Source organism: Clarias gariepinus, chromosome 5 (genome assembly GCF_024256425.1).
Source record: "Clarias gariepinus isolate MV-2021 ecotype Netherlands chromosome 5, CGAR_prim_01v2, whole genome shotgun sequence".
Classification (NCBI taxonomy): domain Eukaryota; kingdom Metazoa; phylum Chordata; class Actinopteri; order Siluriformes; family Clariidae; genus Clarias; species Clarias gariepinus.
Genome location: NC_071104.1, coordinates 1,566,264 through 1,579,522, shown reverse-complemented (window position 1 = coordinate 1,579,522; position 13,259 = coordinate 1,566,264). Strand labels below are relative to the sequence as shown.

General features: G+C 43.9%; 14 non-coding genes across 14 annotated transcripts; 7 read left to right on the top strand and 7 right to left on the bottom strand.

Moving 5' to 3' along the window:
- Nucleotides 1–647: 647 nt before the first annotated feature.
- On the top strand, nt 648–720 carry trnak-uuu (transfer RNA lysine (anticodon UUU)). The gene has a single exon. It is a non-coding gene; the product is annotated as a tRNA-Lys (tRNA).
- A 606-nt stretch (nt 721–1,326) lies between these two features.
- trnaw-cca (transfer RNA tryptophan (anticodon CCA)) lies at nt 1,327–1,398 on the bottom strand. The gene has a single exon. It is a non-coding gene; the product is annotated as a tRNA-Trp (tRNA).
- A 1,174-nt stretch (nt 1,399–2,572) lies between these two features.
- On the top strand, nt 2,573–2,645 carry trnak-uuu (transfer RNA lysine (anticodon UUU)). Its single transcript has one exon. It is a non-coding gene; the product is annotated as a tRNA-Lys (tRNA).
- Nucleotides 2,646–3,247: 602 nt separating this feature from the next.
- Nucleotides 3,248–3,319, bottom strand: trnaw-cca (transfer RNA tryptophan (anticodon CCA)). The gene has a single exon. It is a non-coding gene; the product is annotated as a tRNA-Trp (tRNA).
- Nucleotides 3,320–4,491: 1,172 nt separating this feature from the next.
- trnak-uuu (transfer RNA lysine (anticodon UUU)) lies at nt 4,492–4,564 on the top strand. The gene has a single exon. It is a non-coding gene; the product is annotated as a tRNA-Lys (tRNA).
- A 606-nt stretch (nt 4,565–5,170) lies between these two features.
- trnaw-cca (transfer RNA tryptophan (anticodon CCA)) lies at nt 5,171–5,242 on the bottom strand. Its single transcript has one exon. It is a non-coding gene; the product is annotated as a tRNA-Trp (tRNA).
- Nucleotides 5,243–6,416: 1,174 nt separating this feature from the next.
- Nucleotides 6,417–6,489, top strand: trnak-uuu (transfer RNA lysine (anticodon UUU)). Its single transcript has one exon. It is a non-coding gene; the product is annotated as a tRNA-Lys (tRNA).
- A 606-nt stretch (nt 6,490–7,095) lies between these two features.
- On the bottom strand, nt 7,096–7,167 carry trnaw-cca (transfer RNA tryptophan (anticodon CCA)). The gene has a single exon. It is a non-coding gene; the product is annotated as a tRNA-Trp (tRNA).
- Nucleotides 7,168–8,328: 1,161 nt separating this feature from the next.
- trnak-uuu (transfer RNA lysine (anticodon UUU)) lies at nt 8,329–8,401 on the top strand. The gene has a single exon. It is a non-coding gene; the product is annotated as a tRNA-Lys (tRNA).
- Nucleotides 8,402–9,003: 602 nt separating this feature from the next.
- trnaw-cca (transfer RNA tryptophan (anticodon CCA)) lies at nt 9,004–9,075 on the bottom strand. Its single transcript has one exon. It is a non-coding gene; the product is annotated as a tRNA-Trp (tRNA).
- Nucleotides 9,076–10,247: 1,172 nt separating this feature from the next.
- On the top strand, nt 10,248–10,320 carry trnak-uuu (transfer RNA lysine (anticodon UUU)). Its single transcript has one exon. It is a non-coding gene; the product is annotated as a tRNA-Lys (tRNA).
- A 606-nt stretch (nt 10,321–10,926) lies between these two features.
- trnaw-cca (transfer RNA tryptophan (anticodon CCA)) lies at nt 10,927–10,998 on the bottom strand. Its single transcript has one exon. It is a non-coding gene; the product is annotated as a tRNA-Trp (tRNA).
- A 1,170-nt stretch (nt 10,999–12,168) lies between these two features.
- Nucleotides 12,169–12,241, top strand: trnak-uuu (transfer RNA lysine (anticodon UUU)). The gene has a single exon. It is a non-coding gene; the product is annotated as a tRNA-Lys (tRNA).
- Nucleotides 12,242–12,847: 606 nt separating this feature from the next.
- Nucleotides 12,848–12,919, bottom strand: trnaw-cca (transfer RNA tryptophan (anticodon CCA)). Its single transcript has one exon. It is a non-coding gene; the product is annotated as a tRNA-Trp (tRNA).
- Nucleotides 12,920–13,259: the final 340 nt, after the last annotated feature.

The following is a 13,259-nucleotide window of genomic DNA, read 5'->3' as shown; positions in this document are numbered from 1 at the left end:
ATGCGGATGTCTTTGTCTGGTCCAGAGTGGACGATCCATTTGATCAGGGAAGTATGCTGGAAAAGTGTGTGTGCAAAACTGTTGAAAATGTAATGAAGAGTGTCGACTGCAAACCAATCTTGACCGAGTTGGTTGTATTTCTCAGTCGATAGCGCACTGGTCTTTTGATCTCAGGGTCCATGGCTTTAGTCCATGTTTGTAAATAAAGTAGACTTGAAAATGAGTCATGTGGTCTCCTTGTCTAGAAGGCCAACCTTCGTCGATAATGCTGATCTCTTTAAAATTATTCACATACCATAGGCATATAAGACATTCACTTATTCTAGATAAGACTTTAGAGGCAGGGCTGTTCAGAAGCGTGATCTTGGTAACAACTTTCACTGGATGTGATGGTCAGAATCCTCTTGTTAGGGAACGAAATGTTGAAAACATGGCAGTTAAACAAAAATCTTAACGGTTCGATTGATCTCGGCTTAAATAATGGGACATGTTATCAGCCAGTGTGAGGGTTTAAAATTCTGGTGGCCAACCTTACCACTTAAAAGGGTTCACAAGTGCTTTGTTTCTTCACATGTGTCAAACAATGGACGAGCGTTGGGAAAGGATGCCTAAAACTGCTTTTTGGGAGCGATGGCACCTTTTTCAGAGCCTTGATAGCTCAGTCGGTAGAGCATCAGACTTTTAATCTGAGGGTCCAGGGTTCAAGTCCCTGTTCAGGCGTTACCTTCTATTGGTGCTTAGGAAGAAGAGCGTTTGGCGCAAGTTGTTCAAAGCGATTAAGAGGCCCAGCTTGGATTAAGAAATTCTCAAGAGCAGAACGTTGGAAATTGCTGACTCCTTGCCAAGTATTTCCATAATTTACCAGTGGATACTTTCTCTTAGGAGATTGTCTTATGTTCAGGAAGGTCACCAGGAGATGGTATTGCCACAGGTCTTCTTATCTACAGATGAATAAAATACAAACCCCTCACCTTAGAAGGAAACTTGAAGCTTCAAACATTTCCATTTCTTACCTAGGATAAACTAGGATCCTGTCTGTCAGACCAGCTGAATCTTCTATTATGATGGCATCTAAAGACGCCTTATCAGGCCCTAACTTTTCTCAGCACGCACAGCCGGCCGACAATGGGGAAACATGTTATAGCAGGCTGAGGATGTCTGCCTAGTAATTAGGTCGGTGAGCTGTTACCTGAGCGCTGTCATCTTTTGTCAAGAGGTTGACACAAACATGCATGGTCATCCTAGGGATTGGATGTAATTTAAAATTCTGCCTACGAACCTTCTCGGAAAAGCCAGCAACACCAGCCGCCACACACAGACAGCTCATGACCTCGACGTGATTTGAACACGCAACCTTCTGATCTGGAGTCAGACGCGCTACCGTTGCGCCACGAGGTCCTACATGGCGAGCGGTGCATGTGGCAGCACATTTTCTCTCAAGGACAAGTCACGCGCGTCATCTATTGCTCCAGGCTTCTGGAATCTGGGATAGGGCTTTTTTTGTGCAAAGGACAAAGCAAAAGCTGATTGCATAACCTGTCTGATTCCCCCGTCCATGGATATCAAGAGGGTTTTTCATGATCAAATAGCACTCCTCAGCTCAGTGTGTGAGTGTGAAGCTTGGACAACTTGGACCTGAGTCTTGTCTCATAGACTGGAAAGCATATGAGTATGGAGCAGTGTGGGACAATCTTTGGGATTATTTCACAACAGTCTTTGTGTCAGATGATGGGCATTCAGTGGCAAAGGTGGTATTAATCTCCATCTTCCGAGTTACATGGAGCCACGAATGCCCAAGATTGCACTACACACTGGACTTCAACGTATATAAATATATCTATATGTATATATGAAAATACATCACTGAAAGCTCCCTTGTGCCCGTTTTCTATGAAAGCATACAGTGATAAATTGCTGAAAGCCGATGCGGATGTCTTTGTCTGGTCCAGAGTGGACGATCCATTTGATCAGGGAAGTATGCTGGAAAAGTGTGTGTGCAAAACTGTTGAAAATGTAATGAACAGTGTCGACTGCAAACCAATCTTGACCGAGTTGGTTGTATTTCTCAGTCGATAGCGCACTGGTCTTTTGATCTCAGGGTCCATGGCTTTAGTCCATGTTTGTAAATAAAGTAGACTTGAAAATGAGTCATGTGGTCTCCTTGTCTAGAAGGCCAACCTTCGTCGATAATGCTGATCTCTTTAAAATTATTCACATACCATAGGCATATAAGACATTCACTTATTCTAGATAAGACTTTAGAGGCAGGGCTGTTCAGAAGCGTGATCTTGGTAACAACTTTCACTGGATGTGATGGTCAGAATCCTCTTGTTAGGGAACGAAATGTTGAAAACATGGCAGTTAAACAAAAATCTTAACGGTTCGATTGATCTCGGCTTAAATACTGGGACATGTTATCAGCCAGTGTGAGGGTTTAAAATTCTGGTGGCCAACCTTACCACTTGAAAGGGTTCACAAGTGCTTTGTTTTTTTCACATGTGTCAAACAATGGACGAGCGTTGGGAAAGGATGCCTAAAACTGCTTTTTGGGAGCGATGTCACCTTTTTCAGAGCCTGGATAGCTCAGTCGGTAGAGCATCAGACTTTTAATCTGAGGGTCCAGGGTTCAAGTCCCTGTTCAGGCGTTACCTTCTATTGGTGCTTAGGAAGAAGAGCGTTTGGCGCAAGTTGTTCAAAGCGATTAAAAATCCCAGCTTGGATTAAGAAATTCTCAAGAGCAGAACGTTGGAAATTGCTGACTCCTTGCCAAGTATTTCCATAATTTACCAGTGGATACTTTCTCTTAGGAGATTGTCTTATGTTCAGGAAGGTCACCAGGAGATGGTATTGCCACAGGTCTTCTTATCTACAGATGAATAAAATACAAACCCCTCACCTTAGAAGGAAACTTGAAGCTTCAAACATTTCCATTTCTTACCTAGGATAAACTAGGATCCTGTCTGTCAGACCAGCTGAATCTTCTATTATGATGGCATCTAAAGACGCCTTATCAGGCCCTAACTTTTCTCAGCACGCACAGCCGGCCGAGAATGGGGAAACATGTTATAGCAGGCTGAGGATGTCTGCCTAGTAATTAGGTCGGTGAGCTGTTACCTGAGCGCTGTCATCTTTTGTCAAGAGGTTGACACAAACATGCATGGTCATCCTAGGGATTGGATGTAATTTAAAATTCTGCCCACGAACCTTCTCGGAAAAGCCAGCAACACCAACCACCACACACAGGTCATGACCTCGACGTGATTTGAACACGCAACCTTCTGATCTGGAGTCAGATGCGCTACCGTTGCGCCACGAGGTCCTACATGGCGAGCGGTGCATGTGGCAGCACATTTTCTCTCAAGGACAAGTCACGCGCGTCATCTATTGCTCCAGGCTTCTGGAATCTGGGATAGGGCTTTTTTTTGTGCAAAGGACAAAGCAAAAGCTGATTGCATAACCTGTCTGATTCCCCCGTCCATGGATATCAAGAGGGTTTTTCATGATCAAATAGCACTCCTCAGCTCAGTGTGTGAGTGTGAAGCTTGGACAACTTGGACCTGAGTCTTGTCTCATAGACTGGAAAGCATATGAGTATGGAGCAGTGTGGGACAATCTTTGGGATTATTTCACAACAGTCTTTGTGTCAGATGATGGGCATTCAGTGGCAAAGGTGGTATTAATCTCCATCTTCCGAGTTACATGGAGCCACGAATGCCCAAGATTGCACTACACACTGGACTTCAACGTATATAAATATATCTATATGTATATATGAAAATACATCACTGAAAGCTCCCTTGTGCCCGTTTTCTATGAAAGCATACAGTGATAAATTGCTGAAAGCCGATGCGGATATCTTTGTCTGGTCCAGAGTGGACGATCCATTTGATCAGGGAAGTATGCTGGAAAAGTGTGTGTGCAAAACTGTTTAAAATGTAATGAACAGTGTCGACTGCAAACAAATCTTGACCGAGTTGGTTGTATTTCTCAGTCGATAGCGCACTGGTCTTTTGATCTCAGGGTCCATGGCTTTAGTCCATGTTTGTAAATAAAGTAGACTTGAAAATGAGTCATGTGGTCTCCTTGTCTAGAAGGCCAACCTTCGTCGATAATGCTGATCTCTTTAAAGTTATTCACATACCATAGGCATATAAGACATTCACTTATCCTAGATAAGACTTTAGAGGCAGGGCTGTTCAGAAGAGTGATCCTGGTAACAACTTTCACTGGATGTGATGGTCAGAATCCTCTTGTTAGGGAACGAAATGTTGAAAACATGGCAGTTAAACAAAAATCTTAATGGTTCGATTGATCTCGGCTTAAATACTGGGACATGTTATCAGCCAGTGTGAAGGTTTAAAATTCTGGTGGCCAACCTCACCACTTGAAAGGGTTCACAAGTGCTTTGTTTCTTCACGTGTCAAACAATGGACGAGCGTTGGGAAAGGATGCCTCAAACTGCTTTTTGGGAGCGATGGCACCTTTTTCAGGGCCTGGATAGCTCAGTCGGTAGAGCATCAGACTTTTAATCTGAGGGTCCAGGGTTCAAGTCCCTGTTCAGGCGTTACCTTCTATTGGTGCTTAGGAAGAAGAGCGTTTGGCGCAAGTTGTTCAAAGCGATTAAAAATCCCAGCTTGGATTAAGAAATTCTCAAGAGCAGAACGTTGGAAATTGCTGACTCCTTGCCAAGTATTTCCATAATTTACCAGTGGATACTTTCTCTTAGGAGATTGTCTTATGTTCAGGTAGGTCACCAGGAGATGGTATTGCCACAGGTCTTCTTATCTACAGATGAATAAAATACAAACCCCTCACCTTAGAAGGAAACTTGAAGCTTCAAACATTTCCATTTCTTACCTAGGATAAACTAGGATCCTGTCTGTCAGACCAGCTGAATCTTCTATTATGATGGCATCTAAAGACACCTTATCAGGCCCTAACTTTTCTCAGCACGCACAGCCGGCCGAGAATGGGGAAACATGTTATAGCAGGCTGAGGATGTCTGCCTAGTAATTAGGTCGGTGAGCTGTTACCTGAGCGCTGTCATCTTTTGTCAAGAGGTTGACACAAACATGCATGGTCATCCTAGGGATTGGATGTAATTTAAAATTCTGCCCACGAACCTTCTCGGAAAAGCCAGCAACACCAGCCGCCACACACAGACAGCTCATGACCTCGACGTGATTTGAACACGCAACCTTCTGATCTGGAGTCAGACGCGCTACCGTTGCGCCACGAGGTCCTACATGGCGAGCGGTGCATGTGGCAGCACATTTTCTCTCAAGGACAAGTCACGCGCGTCATCTATTGCTCCAGGCTTCTGGAATCTGGGATAGGGCTTTTTTTTGTGCAAAGGACAAAGCAAAAGCTGATTGCATAACCTGTCTGATTCCCCCGTCCATGGATATCAAGAGGGTTTTTCATGATCAAATAGCACTCCTCAGCTCAGTGTGTGAGTGTGAAGCTTGGACAACTTGGACCTGAGTCTTGTCTCATAGACTGGAAAGCATATGAGTATGGAGCAGTGTGGGACAATCTTTGGGATTATTTCACAACAGTCTTTGTGTCAGATGATGGGCATTCAGTGGCAAAGGTGGTATTAATCTCCATCTTCCGAGTTACATGGAGCCACGAATGCCCAAGATTGCACTACACACTGGACTTCAACGTATATAAATATATCTATATGTATATATGAAAATACATCACTGAAAGCTCCCTTGTGCCCGTTTTCTATGAAAGCATACAGTGATAAATTGCTGAAAGCCGATGCGGATGTCTTTGTCTGGTCCAGAGTGGACGATCCATTTGATCAGGGAAGTATGCTGGAAAAGTGTGTGTGCAAAACTGTTGAAAATGTAATGAAGAGTGTCGACTGCAAACCAATCTTGACCGAGTTGGTTGTATTTCTCAGTCGATAGCGCACTGGTCTTTTGATCTCAGGGTCCATGGCTTTAGTCCATGTTTGTAAATAAAGTAGACTTGAAAATGAGTCATGTGGTCTCCTTGTCTAGAAGGCCAACCTTCGTCGATAATGCTGATCTCTTTAAAATTATTCACATACCATAGGCATATAAGACATTCACTTATTCTAGATAAGACTTTAGAGGCAGGGCTGTTCAGAAGCGTGATCTTGGTAACAACTTTCACTGGATGTGATGGTCAGAATCCTCTTGTTAGGGAACGAAATGTTGAAAACATGGCAGTTAAACAAAAATCTTAACGGTTCGATTGATCTCGGCTTAAATAATGGGACATGTTATCAGCCAGTGTGAGGGTTTAAAATTCTGGTGGCCAACCTTACCACTTGAAAGGGTTCACAAGTGCTTTGTTTCTTCACATGTGTCAAACAATGGACGAGCGTTGGGAAAGGATGCCTAAAACTGCTTTTTGGGAGCGATGGCACCTTTTTCAGAGCCTTGATAGCTCAGTCGGTAGAGCATCAGACTTTTAATCTGAGGGTCCAGGGTTCAAGTCCCTGTTCAGGCGTTACCTTCTATTGGTGCTAAGGAAGAAGAGCGTTTGGCGCAAGTTGTTCAAAGCGATTAAGAGGCCCAGCTTGGATTAAGAAATTCTCAAGAGCAGAACGTTGGAAATTGCTGACTCCTTGCCAAGTATTTCCATAATTTACCAGTGGATACTTTCTCTTAGGAGATTGTCTTATGTTCAGGAAGGTCACCAGGAGATGGTATTGCCACAGGTCTTCTTATCTACAGATGAATAAAATACAAACCCCTCACCTTAGAAGGAAACTTGAAGCTTCAAACATTTCCATTTCTTACCTAGGATAAACTAGGATCCTGTCTGTCAGACCAGCTGAATCTTCTATTATGATGGCATCTAAAGACGCCTTATCAGGCCCTAACTTTTCTCAGCACGCACAGCCGGCCGACAATGGGGAAACATGTTATAGCAGGCTGAGGATGTCTGCCTAGTAATTAGGTCGGTGAGCTGTTACCTGAGCGCTGTCATCTTTTGTCAAGAGGTTGACACAAACATGCATGGTCATCCTAGGGATTGGATGTAATTTAAAATTCTGCCTACGAACCTTCTCGGAAAAGCCAGCAACACCAGCCGCCACACACAGACAGCTCATGACCTCGACGTGATTTGAACACGCAACCTTCTGATCTGGAGTCAGACGCGCTACCGTTGCGCCACGAGGTCCTACATGGCGAGCGGTGCATGTGGCAGCACATTTTCTCTCAAGGACAAGTCACGCGCGTCATCTATTGCTCCAGGCTTCTGGAATCTGGGATAGGGCTTTTTTTGTGCAAAGGACAAAGCAAAAGCTGATTGCATAACCTGTCTGATTCCCCCGTCCATGGATATCAAGAGGGTTTTTCATGATCAAATAGCACTCCTCAGCTCAGTGTGTGAGTGTGAAGCTTGGACAACTTGGACCTGAGTCTTGTCTCATAGACTGGAAAGCATATGAGTATGGAGCAGTGTGGGACAATCTTTGGGATTATTTCACAACAGTCTTTGTGTCAGATGATGGGCATTCAGTGGCAAAGGTGGTATTAATCTCCATCTTCCGAGTTACATGGAGCCACGAATGCCCAAGATTGCACTACACACTGGACTTCAACGTATATAAATATATCTATATGTATATATGAAAATACATCACTGAAAGCTCCCTTGTGCCCGTTTTGTGCCGATAAATTGCTGAAAGCCGATGCGGATGTCTTTGTCTGGTCCAGAGTGGACGATCCATTTGATCAGGGAAGTATGCTGGAAAATTGTGTGTGCAAAACTGTTGAAAATGTAATGAAGAGTGTCGACTGCAAACCAATCTTGACCGAGTTGGTTGTATTTCTCAGTCGATAGCGCACTGGTCTTTTGATCTCAGGGTCCATGGCTTTAGTCCATGTTTGTAAATAAAGTAGACTTGAAAATGAGTCATGTGGTCTCCTTGTCTAGAAGGCCAACCTTCGTCGATAATGCTGATCTCTTTAAAATTATTCACATACCATAGGCATATAAGACATTCACTTATTCTAGATAAGACTTTAGAGGCAGGGCTGTTCAGAAGCGTGATCTTGGTAACAACTTTCACTGGATGTGATGGTCAGAATCCTCTTGTTAGGGAACGAAATGTTGAAAACATGGCAGTTAAACAAAAATCTTAACGGTTCGATTGATCTCGGCTTAAATACTGGGACATGTTATCAGCCAGTGTGAGGGTTTAAAATTCTGGTGGCCAACCTTACCACTTGAAAGGGTTCACAAGTGCTTTGTTTCTTCACATGTGTCAAACAATGGACGAGCGTTGGGAAAGGATGCCTAAAACTGCTTTTTGGGAGCGATGGCACCTTTTTCAGAGCCTGGATAGCTCAGTCGGTAGAGCATCAGACTTTTAATCTGAGGGTCCAGGGTTCAAGTCCCTGTTCAGGCGTTACCTTCTATTGGTGCTTAGGAAGAAGAGCGTTTGGCGCAAGTTGTTCAAAGCGATTAAAAATCCCAGCTTGGATTAAGAAATTCTCAAGAGCAGAACGTTGGAAATTGCTGACTCCTTGCCAAGTATTTCCATAATTTACCAGTGGATACTTTCTCTTAGGAGATTGTCTTATGTTCAGGAAGGTCACCAGGAGATGGTATTGCCACAGGTCTTCTTATCTACAGATGAATAAAATACAAACCCCTCACCTTAGAAGGAAACTTGAAGCTTCAAACATTTCCATTTCTTACCTAGGATAAACTAGGATCCTGTCTGTCAGACCAGCTGAATCTTCTATTATGATGGCATCTAAAGACGCCTTATCAGGCCCTAACTTTTCTCAGCACGCACAGCCGGCCGAGAATGGGGAAACATGTTATAGCAGGCTGAGGATGTCTGCCTAGTAATTAGGTCGGTGAGCTGTTACCTGAGCGCTGTCATCTTTTGTCAAGAGGTTGACACAAACATGCATGGTCATCCTAGGGATTGGATGTAATTTAAAATTCTGCCCACGAACCTTCTCGGAAAAGCCAGCAACACCAACCACCACACACAGGTCATGACCTCGACGTGATTTGAACACGCAACCTTCTGATCTGGAGTCAGATGCGCTACCGTTGCGCCACGAGGTCCTACATGGCGAGCGGTGCATGTGGCAGCACATTTTCTCTCAAGGACAAGTCACGCGCGTCATCTATTGCTCCAGGCTTCTGGAATCTGGGATAGGGCTTTTTTTTGTGCAAAGGACAAAGCAAAAGCTGATTGCATAACCTGTCTGATTCCCCCGTCCATGGATATCAAGAGGGTTTTTCATGATCAAATAGCACTCCTCAGCTCAGTGTGTGAGTGTGAAGCTTGGACAACTTGGACCTGAGTCTTGTCTCATAGACTGGAAAGCATATGAGTATGGAGCAGTGTGGGACAATCTTTGGGATTATTTCACAACAGTCTTTGTGTCAGATGATGGGCATTCAGTGGCAAAGGTGGTATTAATCTCCATCTTCCGAGTTACATGGAGCCACGAATGCCCAAGATTGCACTACACACTGGACTTCAACGTATATAAATATATCTATATGTATATATGAAAATACATCACTGAAAGCTCCCTTGTGCCCGTTTTCTATGAAAGCATACAGTGATAAATTGCTGAAAGCCGATGCGGATATCTTTGTCTGGTCCAGAGTGGACGATCCATTTGATCAGGGAAGTATGCTGGAAAAGTGTGTGTGCAAAACTGTTTAAAATGTAATGAACAGTGTCGACTGCAAACAAATCTTGACCGAGTTGGTTGTATTTCTCAGTCGATAGCGCACTGGTCTTTTGATCTCAGGGTCCATGGCTTTAGTCCATGTTTGTAAATAAAGTAGACTTGAAAATGAGTCATGTGGTCTCCTTGTCTAGAAGGCCAACCTTCGTCGATAATGCTGATCTCTTTAAAGTTATTCACATACCATAGGCATATAAGACATTCACTTATCCTAGATAAGACTTTAGAGGCAGGGCTGTTCAGAAGAGTGATCCTGGTAACAACTTTCACTGGATGTGATGGTCAGAATCCTCTTGTTAGGGAACGAAATGTTGAAAACATGGCAGTTAAACAAAAATCTTAATGGTTCGATTGATCTCGGCTTAAATACTGGGACATGTTATCAGCCAGTGTGAAGGTTTAAAATTCTGGTGGCCAACCTCACCACTTGAAAGGGTTCACAAGTGCTTTGTTTCTTCACGTGTCAAACAATGGACGAGCGTTGGGAAAGGATGCCTCAAACTGCTTTTTGGGAGCGATGGCACCTTTTTCAGGGCCTGGATAGCTCAGTCGGTAGAGCATCAGACTTTTAATCTGAGGGTCCAGGGTTCAAGTCCCTGTTCAGGCGTTACCTTCTATTGGTGCTTAGGAAGAAGAGCGTTTGGCGCAAGTTGTTCAAAGCGATTAAAAATCCCAGCTTGGATTAAGAAATTCTCAAGAGCAGAACGTTGGAAATTGCTGACTCCTTGCCAAGTATTTCCATAATTTACCAGTGGATACTTTCTCTTAGGAGATTGTCTTATGTTCAGGTAGGTCACCAGGAGATGGTATTGCCACAGGTCTTCTTATCTACAGATGAATAAAATACAAACCCCTCACCTTAGAAGGAAACTTGAAGCTTCAAACATTTCCATTTCTTACCTAGGATAAACTAGGATCCTGTCTGTCAGACCAGCTGAATCTTCTATTATGATGGCATCTAAAGACGCCTTATCAGGCCCTAACTTTTCTCAGCACGCACAGCCGGCCGAGAATGGGGAAACATGTTATAGCAGGCTGAGGATGTCTGCCTAGTAATTAGGTCGGTGAGCTGTTACCTGAGCGCTGTCATCTTTTGTCAAGAGGTTGACACAAACATGCATGGTCATCCTAGGGATTGGATGTAATTTAAAATTCTGCCCACGAACCTTCTCGGAAAAGCCAGCAACACCAGCCGCCACACACAGACAGCTCATGACCTCGACGTGATTTGAACACGCAACCTTCTGATCTGGAGTCAGACGCGCTACCGTTGCGCCACGAGGTCCTACATGGCGAGCGGTGCATGTGGCAGCACATTTTCTCTCAAGGACAAGTCACGCGCGTCATCTATTGCTCCAGGCTTCTGGAATCTGGGATAGGGCTTTTTTTTGTGCAAAGGACAAAGCAAAAGCTGATTGCATAACCTGTCTGATTCCCCCGTCCATGGATATCAAGAGGGTTTTTCATGATCAAATAGCACTCCTCAGCTCAGTGTGTGAGTGTGAAGCTTGGACAACTTGGACCTGAGTCTTGTCTCATAGACTGGAAAGCATATGAGTATGGAGCAGTGTGGGACAATCTTTGGGATTATTTCACAACAGTCTTTGTGTCAGATGATGGGCATTCAGTGGCAAAGGTGGTATTAATCTCCATCTTCCGAGTTACATGGAGCCACGAATGCCCAAGATTGCACTACACACTGGACTTCAACGTATATAAATATATCTATATGTATATATGAAAATACATCACTGAAAGCTCCTTTGTGCCCATTTTCTATGAAAGCATACAGTGATAAATTGCTGAAAGCCGATGCGGATGTCTTTGTCTGGTCCAGAGTGATCTATTTGATCAGGGAAGAATGCTGGAAAAGTGTGTGTGCAAAACTGTTGAAAATGTAATGAACAGTGTCGACTGCAAACCAATCTTGACCGAGTTGGTTGTATTTCTCAGTCGATAGCGCACTGGTCTTTTGATCTCAGGGTCCATGGCTTTAGTCCATGTTTGTAAATAAAGTAGACTTGAAAATGAGTCATGTGGTCTCCTTGTCTAGAAGGCCAACCTTCGTCGATAATGCTGATCTCTTTAAAGTTATTCACATACCATAGGCATATAAGACATTCACTTATCCTAGATAAGACTTTAGAGGCAGGGCTGTTCAGAAGAGTGATCCTGGTAACAACTTTCACTGGATGTGATGGTCAGAATCCTCTTGTTAGGGAACGAAATGTTGAAAACATGGTAGTTAAACAAAAATCTTAATGGTTCGATTGATCTCGGCTTAAATACTGGAACATGTTATCAGCCAGTGTGAAGGTTTAAAATTCTGGTGGCCAACCTCACCACTTGAAAGGGTTCACAAGTGCTTTGTTTCTTCACATGTGTCAAACAATGGACGAGCGTTGGGAAAGGATGCCTCAAACTGCTTTTTGGGAGCGATGGCACATTTTTTAGAGCCTGGATAGCTCAGTCGGTAGAGCATCAGACTTTTAATCTGAGGGTCCAGTGTTCAAGTCCCTGTTCAGGCGTTACCTTCTATTGGTGCTTAGGAAGAAGAGCGTTTGGCGCAAGTTGTTCAAAGCGATTAAGAGGCCCAGCTTGGATTAAGAAATTCTCAAGAGCAGAACGTTGGAAATTGCTGACTCCTTGCCAAGTATTTCCATAATTTACCAGTGGATACTTTCTCTTAGGAGATTGTCTTATGTTCAGGAAGGTTACCAGGAGATGGTATTGCCACAGGTCTTCTTATCTACAGATGAATAAAATACAAACCCCTCACCTTAGAAGGAAACTTGAAGCTTCAAACATTTCCATTTCTTACCTAGAATAAACTAGGATCCTGTCTGTCAGACCAGCTGAATCTTCTATTATGATGGCATCTAAAGACGCCTTATCAGGCCCTAACTTTTCTCAGCACGCACAGCCGGCCGACAATGGGGAAACATGTTATAGCAGGCTGAGGATGTCTGCCTAGTAATTAGGTCGGTGAGCTGTTACCTGAGCGCTGTCATCTTTTGTCAAGAGGTTGACACAAACATGCATGGTCATCCTAGGGATTGGATGTAATTTAAAATTCTGCCTACGAACCTTCTCGGAAAAGCCAGCAACACCAGCCGCCACACACAGACAGCTCATGACCTCAACGTGATTTGAACACGCAACCTTCTGATCTGGAGTCAGACGCGCTACCGTTGCGCCACGAGGTCCTACATGGCGAGCGGTGCATGTGGCAGCACATTTTCTCTCAAGGACAAGTCACGCGCGTCATCTATTGCTCCAGGCTTCTGGAATCTGGGATAGGGCTTTTTTTGTGCAAAGGACAAAGCAAAAGCTGATTGCATAACCTGTCTGATTCCCCCGTCCATGGATATCAAGAGGGTTTTTCATGATCAAATAGCACTCCTCAGCTCAGTGTGTGAGTGTGAAGCTTGGACAACTTGGACCTGAGTCTTGTCTCATAGACTGGAAAGCATATGTTACAGCCATTTTGCCATTTTGATATTTTGGGTTTCACCAACTCGGAATTTTGGGTTTGATAATTGAAAG